The sequence below is a fragment of the Euprymna scolopes genome, chromosome 27 (genome assembly GCF_053919585.1).
Source record: "Euprymna scolopes isolate OS-2025 chromosome 27, ASM5391958v1, whole genome shotgun sequence".
Lineage (NCBI taxonomy): Eukaryota > Metazoa > Mollusca > Cephalopoda > Sepiida > Sepiolidae > Euprymna > Euprymna scolopes.
This window is the reverse complement of record NC_136508.1, coordinates 15,438,161-15,450,565: the sequence shown is the minus strand read 5'-3', so window position 1 is coordinate 15,450,565 and position 12,405 is coordinate 15,438,161.

Below are 12,405 nucleotides of genomic sequence, written 5' to 3'. Positions count from 1 at the left end.
ATCCTGATTAATCTGACACTAAATGTCGGATCCCCATTATTTTAGCAACCGCTCTCCCTCGACCCAGGACTGCACAATAATAAACAAAGTCTCTGACAGCATAGACACAGTACTCTCCGTCGACACTAGCGCACAAGTACATGCATTTGGTGAATTTAATGTTCACCACAAATACTGGCATGTATTCTCTACTCACACAGCTGCAGCTAGCAGCTCAACACATAGTTTCGCAATATCTCACTCCCTATCACAAATGGTTACGCTACCAACCCGTTTCCCTGACCAGCAAGCACAACACGCATCACTTCTAGATCAGTTTCCGACTACAATTCCCGAGGATTGTATAACAAATGCTGCGAGCCCACTCGGGAACGCTGACCATGCAGTGATAATGGTAGAAATCGCCCTAAATTCTAGAGCCAAAACTGAAGAGCCAATGTTAAAAAAGGCGATATATTATAACAGGGCTGACTGGGAAGCCATCAGAGATCTTATCAGAGATGCCCCATGGGGAAATATTTTTCTCTTCCTGCTGACCAATGCGCAAATGAGACCACTGACTGGTTCAAAACAGCAATTGAAGCACATGTTCCCATGCGGAAATTCTATAGCAAGCCCAACTCTCCCCAATGGTTTTCTTCGACTTGCGCAACTGCCATTGCTCAAAGGCAGCACGCATACCGCAGATTTAACCGACATAAGTCCAGTTCAAACAAACAGAAGTATATAGAAGCTAGAAGAAACGTTAAGAAAGAAATAGCGACAGCTAAGAGAGAATTTACTGAAACCACTAAAAACTCATCGAAGCACACACATTAGGTACTTGTGACTTCTGGACACTCTACAACAGTGTAGTAAATAATGGCCAATCAACAATTCCCCCACTAACCAACAATCACGAGGTTGTTTGCTCAGCAACCGACAAGGCTAATATGGTTGCCAGCCGGTGGCCTCGAACTCCACACTGGACCCTTCTAACAACCCCCTGCCTGAATTTCCTTTGCGGACAAACGCCGGGCTAGACGATCTAAAAATCACCCCTGCGCACGTACAGGCTATCATAAAAAAATCTTGACACTTCAAAAGCATGTGGACCTGATCTCATCTCAGCTGTGCTATTAAAAAAGTGTGCAGCCGAAGTAGCTCCCGTTCTCTCCAAACTCTACAACAAATGCATTCATGGATCATGCTTTCCGGGCTGTTGGAAAATTGCTTCTGTGGTTCCGGTATTCAAGAATTCTGGCGAAAGAACTGACCCATAAAATTATCGCCCCATTAGCCTCCTCCCATTTTTTCCAAAAGTATTGAGACTATATTAACCCATGCTCGAGTCCGGCACCTTACAGATGCTAAACTTCTGACTGACAAACAATATGGATTTAGACCAGCCCGTTCCACAGCAGACATCCTTACTGTAATCTCTGAGCATATATACCATTCACTGTACAAAGCGGTGGAGTGCAGAGCGGTAGCTCTAGATATATCTAAGGATTTTGACAGGGAATGACATGAGGGTCTCCTCAGGAAAATTAAATCATACGGTATCACTGGTAGAAAACTTAACATAATTAAATCCTTCTTAGATAAGAGAAAAATCCAGGTTGTCCTCGACGTACGTACATCTAAACAGTGTGATATAAATGCGGGAGTGCCTCAGCAATTTATCCTTGGGCCTCTATTGCTCCTGATATTTATTAATGACCTCCCCGACAAAACTGCCTCTGAGATGGGTATATATACTGATGACACCACACTCTATAACAGGCATGACAGGAAAACAAATGAACACATAATTAAGAAATGGCAAAAACACAAGAGGATGACCTCCGATGTGTATTGGAATGGGGACATAAATGGATGGTCACATTCAATGCTGCCAAGACTAAACTGGTTTCCTTCAATAATTACGAAATACCTTCTCTGCCACCAATAGCAAGGGTCAGTGAGTCCCTGTATGGGAGTACATCTTTCAAACTGATTGACCTAACGTTCACAGGAAACATGACTTGTAACAATTATATTGAAAACATTGCCGGGGCGGCTGCGAAAAAGGTAGGCTCTCTCTACCGTGCTAGCAAGCTACTGACAGCTGAAAGTATCCTGTACCTCTCTAAGGCCAACATTCACCCATGTATGGAGTATTGTTGCCACATTTGGGCTGGTGTATCTGCTACTAGTCTCTGTCTCCTAGACAAGGTTCAAAAGAGAGTCGCCAATCTGATAGGCCCTGAACTGGCATCTAAGCTTCAGCCTCTGTCCCATCGACGAAACGTTGCATCCCTCTGCCTGTTCTATAAGTATTTTAATGGTGAATTCTCTGACGAACTGCAGACACGTGTGCCCCCACGACGTATACACCCTCGAAAAACCCGACAGGCAGATAAATCCCACCTCCACACAGAAGATACCCTACATGTAAAAGATCTTTCTACTCCAGTAGTTTCTTCCCACAACCGCTAGACTCTTGAGTTCCATTCCAGATCCTGTCTCCCCTTACTGTACTGACATGCAGAAGTTCAAGTGTCACGTGAACCGACATCTGGCTGCCAATATCCCAACATAGTGCTCCAGCAGTTACTGCCCCTGATAGTAGCCCCCTACACCAAAGTGGCAATGTGCCTTGTTTGGGGTAAAAATGTAATATATATCTATATATATATATATATATATATATATATATATATATATATATATATATATATATATATTTAAATGGCACCTAGTTTTTGTTATATCATTTCCATTCTTATTTTTTCTATATAAGCTTTATACTATCCAGATAAATATTCTCTTCTAGAATTGAACTGATTCTCTTCTTCTAAATCACTAATAATAATAATAATAATAATGATAATAATAATAATAATAATAATAACATATATACATATATAATCATATATACATAGTAAGTTATAAAATATATATGGCGAGTAAGCTTTCATCCACTCTAAGACTCTTCAAGCTTATGAGCACTCTCTACGTGTGTAGCACTTTTTAAGTAAATACTTAAAGTGTATGTATAAATTTATACTATCGTATATTAATTTCATGTGAGTAAATGAAGTAGTTATATATATATATATATATATATATATATATGTGTGTGTGTGTGTGTGTGTGGGTGGATATATACATATATATGTATTTATATATATATATATATATATGCGTATATATATATATGTATATATGCTGCCATGCACATATATAAATATATATATGAGCATATGCTTATATGTAAATATATGCATATGTTTTTATATATGTATATACATATATATATATATATATATATATATATAATACATCTATATATTATATTTATTCATAAAAAAATATTAATGGCTACATATGTGTATACATGTTTCTGTTATAAACCGTTTTAGGGAGACTAAGTCTTTTAACAAATGATTGTCTTCGAAATTTTACTCAAGATGCAAAACCATTCCATTATATAACCTACAAAAATAGTATATTTTCTAAGATTAGGCCTGTGGACACAAGAAATATCTCATTCAGACAAGGATGTAGGGGGTTGGTGTACGGGGGATAAATAAGGACATGATTATAATGTTTTTATTACACTCATCGTAATTTTTGTAGTACAATGTTTTTTTTTGTTTATATTCTTTTTGTAACCTTAAAATTAAGAATCAATTCTCTAGTGTATTAATAGTAAATGCTGATGAAGTCCAACAATTTGGCGAACTTAACCACTGTCAAACTCTTAGACGATACACAATTCTAAACGAGGTTGTGACAAAACTATCTTTTTATGTTTTTGTGCATTATATTTCATCAAGATGAATGAATTTACTCAATAAGCGTCTAGTACGAGTATATTATATCTTTTTTGTTACCTTAGCAAGGTACTTTATTTTGGTATAGATAGTTTTTCTTCTCTATTGAATAAGAACTTTGAATTTGTGTTCCCCAACGGTATTATGGACATTTTTAACATCGACGCGGAATGAGTGCAAATTTATAAGTTTTGTTTCTTTTTCAGTTATCTGACAGAAAATAAAAATTAGGATAAAAGAAGCATGCCTTTCCTTTATTAAATACGTGTGTGCATATATATATATATATATATATATATATATTATTTATATTTATATATACATATATATAAATTACATGTTCGCTGTTTCACAGCTCAACAATACGGATAGACAGGCAACTCTCTCAAACCAGGAACGAAACCTGACCGTCCAAATTACAGTCAAGTCTTCTCACCATTACGCTATAAGGGTGCTTCTGGGTGATTAATGAATTATTACGATGTTTAGTTTTTACATCGTCCAAATGCGTTCGCTCGATGAGTTTACACAAAAGGCGTCGCTTCATAGGTTTGTATATAACTTTCCGAAATGCTCAACCAAAGATCGGCGCATTATACTCATCAACATACAGTACTGTTACACTGTTTCACAGCGCAGTCGTGCTGCGATATATATATATATATATATATATATATATATATATATATATATATATATATATATGTATGTATGTGTGTGTAATGAGTGTACGATGCCCGAATGGATTAGGTTCTTACTAATAAAACCAGATATGACTTCTCTTGCTGAACTCGAATATACTGACCGGTGTTAATCGTGAAACCCCCTTACTGATTATTCCCGATTAGGTGAAACAGAAGGGTAAGTTGGTATTTTATGATTATTAAAGTAAATAAGTATATATATATATATATATATATATATATATATATATATATATATATACATACCCACTTTCATGACAACAAATTTGAGATTACTCACGTTATTATCTTGATAATAAGCTTTTACTTTGTGTATATAAACTTATTATAAATATTAAAACACAGTTATTATTTATTTTCAGTCATAGAAATACGGACAACTATGTGAGACGAAACTTCGGTTGTTTATTTTTTTTATAATTTTATTTTCATATAAATATAGCTTGGCTTATAGAAAAAAATTTGAATTTCGAAAACCAGCATCATGCTTAACACAATTTTGCCAATGACAAAAAAAGTGTATTGGTGCCAGTAACGTTAAAATGATATGTCTTGGAGGCGATGAAGTCGGTTAGTAGGGTGGTTATTTCTTGATTGGAAGTATAGAGATAGTATAGAGATGTGGCAGTGTTTCGTTACTAAATTTGTTCGTTTAGCTACAAGCGATCTGGCACTGTCGTGCAGGGAATTCGACCCATTTCTGGGTGCTGTTTTCAACGTTTCTGATGCATTTCATCAATTTGCTCAAAGTACATTTCCTCCGTAATTATTCATGCCTGCATTAAAAACTGTAATGGATTAGGTCGCAAACCACCAAAAAGTGAAGATGACTTTCATGTTGCAACTCTGGATTAGGAAGGTTCCGTGGAGGTTCGGCTGCATCTAACTTCTAAGCTGAGCCTTTCAGATAGTCGTAAACAACCCACATGTTATCGCAAATTACAAATTGGTCGAGTAAGTAGTCGTTCTTGTTGCATAAGAGAAAGAATATACCACTTTATGACTATTCGTGAGACACAAATTCATTAAGATGTTTTTGTCTTCCAATTTCTCTCCAATAGACCGAAAACGTTGTATACGTTAGGTGAAATGCAGAAATAAGTATTCGATCATTTGTGCAGTGACCGCCACTCAAAAAGAAGTTTTCTGCCAGACATTTCGGCAGAAGGGATATGAAGAGAATCTCTTCTCTGGAGTTTGATCACGTTTTTAGTACTATATACCAGTTTTAGAAAATTTCCTTAATACTGCCTCAAACTAGACAGATTTGTCTTCGCGGTCTATTGCAAAGAAAACAAACTGTAAATAATTCAGTTTCAAAATTCAAAAGTAGATTTCGTGTGAAGCGAAACATCCGTGTTTATGCTATAAAAATGATGAGTTACGGCTTATTGCCTTATTTGAAGAAATAAACCATTATCATTTACGATGTCAAAAATATGAAGGAAAAACTGGTAAAACTGTAAATGGAAGTTTTTTGGTTGTTGGTTTTCATAAACAATCGTAGTAAATAAAAGTAATTCATCATCAAAAATAAACCATCTACTTTCTTCTTAAATGCAACTCAGTTCTAAACTTAATTTTAAGATATTACTCAAACACAGTCTCAAACCATATGCCTTAATCTTCATTTCTATTAAATGATGTCGGAAAGGTGAATCAGGCAGACGGTTTTACATGCTTTTTTTAATATCAAGTATATGTTTTTTCATAAACAGACGTATACATGCAAATTTGTTCCATGCATTATTACTTCATACTGTACTTACGCACTTAACATCTGGAATTTGACATCTAAACCTAAACATTAAGCCGTTAGTTCACACCTTTTCTCTTTCAACGGAAAATATGTCATACATTTTATGTTAGGCAGTGAGATGATTCTATTACGTAACAGGGGCGTAGATATGAGTAAAATAAATTATACAACATTATTGTGCACTTTAAGTTTTAATATCAATAGTAAAAAAATGATACCAGTAATGTTTCCTTTTGCTGTAGTACGCATAGTTATTTCGAAGTGGTTCTTAATAAATAAGGTTCTAAACATGTTGAAGTTTAGTAAATTTTCCAGAAATAAATAAATAAATAAATATACAGAAAATTTAATATTTACCCTGGAGTCAGGGAACTAAGAATAACCATTGAATGTTTAGAACAAGATAGTCTCGATTATTCAATAGCCTTTATAAAGGCGTAGTTCGTAGCTGAAAAAGACTGAATACGTTCTTGGTCTTTTTCCATCGTTTGACCTTTCGGGTAAATACACGAGCATTGAAATGGTCAAATCAATGACGACTGTATGAAAATAGATGTAATGTCATTATTAATGAATTAATTGAACGGTGACACAATCAAAAGTTAGGAAAAGGTAAAAATTACTGAGGATAAAACTACTAGATATGTGTATACTGAGGAAAGGTATGATTCAAGTTATTATTAAAAAGGAAACAAAAGAAGAAGAAACAAATCCAAAGAAAATGGGAGGAGTATGTTTCTTGAGCAGAAGTATAATAAGAAAAATAAATAAGAATGAGAGAATAAAAAATAATAGACAAAAGCAGGAAATTTGAAAAAAAGGGAAGCGAAAAAGAAAAAGAGGAATAATGTAAGCAGTGACAGGAGAAGTGATCAAATAAGTAAATGTTGAATGTGGAAAAACATAAGGTTATAAGAAGTTCATTTGAAAGCTGTAAAATATTGGGAAGCAAAAGATGAAGAGAAGAAAAAGTTACAAGACAAATATAACGAAACATAATAGAAGAAATATAAAAGGAAAACAATGCATACGTTCTAGAAAGAAGAAGATTAAAAAGAAATGGAGAGAGTAGCAGTAAGAGTTTTACAAGTACAGGGGAATGAGGAAAAGTAGTGATTACAAAAGTTTTTAAAAAAGACACAGCTAAAGAAAACACAAGGCAAAATACAATGTAGTAAGAAAATACGCATGTAAAACAACAATGAAATGACAGAGATTGAGGAAGATTAAATAACAAAAGTGAAAGACAATATAAGTAATACTAATATAATAAAAATACAGTAAACAAATAAGCTACTGCTTAACGAGAAGTAGATGACAAACAAAGAAGAATATGAAAAGTGGGTGATAGAATATGAAAGAATTATTGGAAACGATTAAAAGAAAATACGAAGCAAAACTTGATAGCAAGCAGAAAAAAAAACCGAAAAAGCACGAAACGTAGCAAAAGTTGAAAGAATAAGAGGGGATGAAAAATAGTGAATAACTTTCATCTAATCAAGTTATATTTGAAAAGATACGTAAAAAAATCAATCAATTCACAGGCCAAGAAAAAAAAACTTTAGCAGAAACCCATCAATGGAAAATAGTTATCCGTGTATAACGATTCTTATTGATTATACGTACTGATATTTTATTTTGTCAGATTATATTAAACCTTTCGGTATCATAGTTGCTATTGGTTTATCTTCCTCGGACCCTTAAAATATATTCAAGTGAGATCAACGGTTGCTAATTATCCTTGAAAGATATTTAATGACACGTCTCCAGCAGAATAGATATTGATTCTTATAAGTGGTACTTCTACTACTCTACACAAGACACAAAATAGAATAAACACCAGCGAAAATGTATATTAAAAAGGGCAAAATAAATTCAATCATATTTTGATAAAATGTTGTCATCTAGACTGGTGACACAATTGTCAAGCGCAGCAAGTAAAAGAAGGCTGACGATCACAAGTATGGCAATGAAATATGTTTCGATTCAGATTAATTGATGTAATTACTTTACATGTATTACATACTTTCTACATGTAATACATCAACAGGAACGTAGAAATTTAGACAGGAGTTAATGATCAGCATGGCCGCCATATATAGGAATCTTTTTATTTGCACATGAAATGGGTCTTCTTTCTGTAAGGTGGGGGATAATTGCTCCTATCTATGTATGAATCAGTTTATCAAACAATGTTTAATATTAACGTAGTATAATTGTAACATCATTTACATCAAATTGTTTAGTGTTTTGTGTAAAAAGAGCACATGCAAAAATCTATCGAACTGCTATTTTATCTTGAGTCGAAATCGAAAAATAAATATTTTACAAAGTACTTTATTTGGGTTGCTCTTAAAATTGCCCTGAGATAAACCACCGTTAAATATGATATTAAAGTTGCTGAAAAAATGATGCATACATTACATGATTCGTAACGCAATAGACTTAATGTATAAATATAAGCTTCTATAAGAACAGCAGTATTTCTTTCCGTTTTCGTAATATTGAGAAAATTGTGTTCTTCTCTTCTATGTTGATCTGTAGAAATAAATCAAACGCGTTGATAGGAATGTTCTCTTTTTTGTCATTTTTTAATGATAGATAATATATTAATATCTCGAACTTTCCTCAAGAAGACCCGCTCATTGTTCAACTATTTTATCAACAACGACAAATACCTCTCTGATTCCTCAAACGACAATTCCATAAATGAAAAAAAAATATTTCCAACACATAAAAACATGGTAACACGTAACCGCGTTAATGCTTTACGGTAGGTCATAGGATGATCGTTTTCTGAGTGCAATATTTCGTCGTCTTGAATCTCTCATTTTAATCGATTCTTTTATTTCGATCATCAATTTAAATGTTTAACTATTATCCATCAGTAAGTCTTAGTCGTTTAAATTGACATGTGTTTGTTTACAAAGAATTCAATTACATCAACAGTTAGCTATCTTTCCCTTAAGTAAATAAAGCGATATTATTTTCATTCTAAAAAAATATAATATTTCGTATGAACTGGATTTGAGAAAGAAGATAAATAACCGATATAGTAAACAGCCTCATGGTTAAATGACATCAATGAAGGCTTTCTCTCGTAGTTAATGTTTGTATACATTGGCATACGCTTAAGAGATGCAAACAGATATGCATTCTTAAGTTATCGTGCATCAAAATATAATATTAATTAAATATTTAGCTTTGCAAATGTTTGCTGAAAGTAAAATACGAAATCAAAAACAACAATTAAACAAAGTGCCTTTTGTTGCCACAATATCGCTTAGATTAACTGAATCCTGCTTGTTAGAAATAGTGTTACTTGGATAAGAACACCCACACGCAGCCACAGATACACACAGAGACACAAACAAATACACACACACATATGTATATATATACATATATATACACATATAATATATATATATGTGTGTGTGTGTGTGTGTGTGTTTGTTTATGTTGCTTTCACAACCATGAAGCACGTTACGTTAAAGTTAACATCATCAAAATATGAATGCTGTGAAAAAAGGAGACATCTTGCCCATTCAGCAAATTTAAAGTTCGAGTATTTAAAAAAAATGACGACGTGGACGTCACGGCAATATATAAAGATATATGAAAGAAAGGAAATACATATGGATATAAAAATAATACTTAATACCGTAAATCACAAATAATTAAACGAATTAACACCACAGAATCACATAGCTAATAAATATATTTGAAAATTTTTAAAACGCCATGCATAATAGTGTCAGCCCCATACAAATATAGAATACATTTACATGCTTAAATAACACCCTTAAAAGTATAACATCATAATAAAATAACTATCTATTCCAGGGGATAACTATAGGAAGAAGAATACATTGAATTTTTGCACTCATAATAAACGTATATATAGAAAATTAAACAGGGTATTAAATGTAGTTATAATCAATATAATTTCAAGTAATTAAAATCGCCCTCGACAAAAATAAGAAGTCAATTACACTGATATATTTATACCAAGTGAACAGAGATTTATCTAAAACGACCATTTAACTAGTCATCCAAAATAATTATTAATTTACATAGTGAATCAGATGTAGCGAATATCATTTACACTAGTTTACATAGGTTAATTAAGCTGAAACATTATATTGTATACTTTTAACGAAGAATATAATATTTATGGAAGAACTTAGATATTTTTAAGGGAATACTGTAAATGGTGTACATATATAAACTTTCTTCAAGCATTATTAATGGAGATGTATTTGTCAACGTTAATTTTCACCCTCAAGAAAATATTAGTGAAATTGAAAAGAAAATGATGAAGCTTTCTATCTAAAAGAAAAAAAAACGGATTCAAATAATAGAAAAATCGATACAAATAATGAGATGATTTCACAGAGCAGAACACATAATTTCCACTGATTGATGTTTAAATCGGTAATTCTGAAATAATTTTAATTTTACGACATCGGTTTGATAAACAATAACACTATTAAAGAGCTCATCTTTCGTATCGTGTGCATCAGAAATTATTGTGCCGCCCAAACATTAATTCCATTATATTTATTTATAAAAAAAACTCACTACTGCAATTCCCAATTGTTTTTTTCTGATTTATAAATTAAAAGGAATTATGTATCTATAGTCATACATACCTGTAAACATCGTTCAGACGGTATATATATATATATATATATATATATATATATATATATATATATATATATATATATATATATATATATATATATATATATATATATTTAAGTAAATTAGGCATAATTTATTAATTAGAAAATATAGGCTCGTTTTTACCAATTATGTAAATTCAGTCACATCTTTGTCACATCTTGCACTATATTTTTTTGTAGGGACCGTTAAAATAATATTTGATTTCATCAGTCAATAAATATAAAAATACAAAAATTAACAATGTTCCAGACCTTTTCAAATTTTGAGGAGAGAAAAAATGGCATGACTGGAATGAACAATTTTTTTCAAATATTCATAAATTGTTTTAAAGAGAGAGAGAGAGAGAAGATAGTGTTGAGGTCGTGAACTATTTCTATTTTTCGGCATGAGAACAAGTGAAAAAACGGAGAGAGGGATAGTTAGAGAGAGAAAGAGAGAGCGAGAAAGAGAAATGAGATACAAAAAACTGTTGTAAATAATATTGGTGTTGTAAAAAGTGTATTTTTCGGCAGAAAAAATGTTAACAGCGAGCAAGTATGAGAGAGAAAAAGAGCCTCAAATAGGAAATGACAAAACTGTGGGTATTCTTGGCCGAAGTAAATTATTTTCGGCATAAAAAATGATTATAAAAGATCAGCGGGCGAGAAAAAGAGAGGGAGAGAGAGAGAGAGAGAGAGTACAAAAATATAATAAGCGAGAGAGCGGGCTAGAAAGAGAGAGAGAGAGAGTGGGAGCGAGGAATTACAAACAATTGCAGATAACTGCAGATAACATAGAGGAAGAGATGAAAAGATGTAGTAGGTTTTGTTTAGGTCGTGATTTTTTTTTATTTTAAATGTACCAAGCAAGCGAGCGAGACATAGAGACATAGAGAGAGAGAGAAAGAGAGAGATAGAGAGAGAGAGAGAGACGAAATAAAAACCTGTGTTAATAATGTTAACGCCGTTGTTTCTTCTTTGCCATCGCCGTGTAATATAATAAGGTCAGAGCTTAGTAAATCAGGATGAGTGGAATGTGTCTGGGGAGACTTTAATATTTTTACAACCGGAAACGGGGAAAGTGGGTTATGTTTATTGGTTTATAATTCAGTAACGAAGAGCGAAAACGCTATACAATAATAATGAGCATATGAACTTCCCATCAATGACTGGACCCACGAGAAGGGTTAATGTTTTAAGGGAAAAGTAGGAACTTCTTCCCCTAAAGGTGGGTTAGATTTTGGTAGCGTTTCTTCTAGGAGGTAATGTAGGATGTTATTATAAGGACGAAATATATCTAAAATGTCGTTTTAAACTCACATAATATAGTGGTTAATTTTCTAGACATAAAACACGTCTTACTTGGAATATGCTGTTGTAAAACCACTGTAATTCAATCTAAAAGGGGGTTTCTTCAATTTAAATATTACTAGCATTTCAGCCCGGCGTTGCTCGGATGTTTGGAGGTGCCC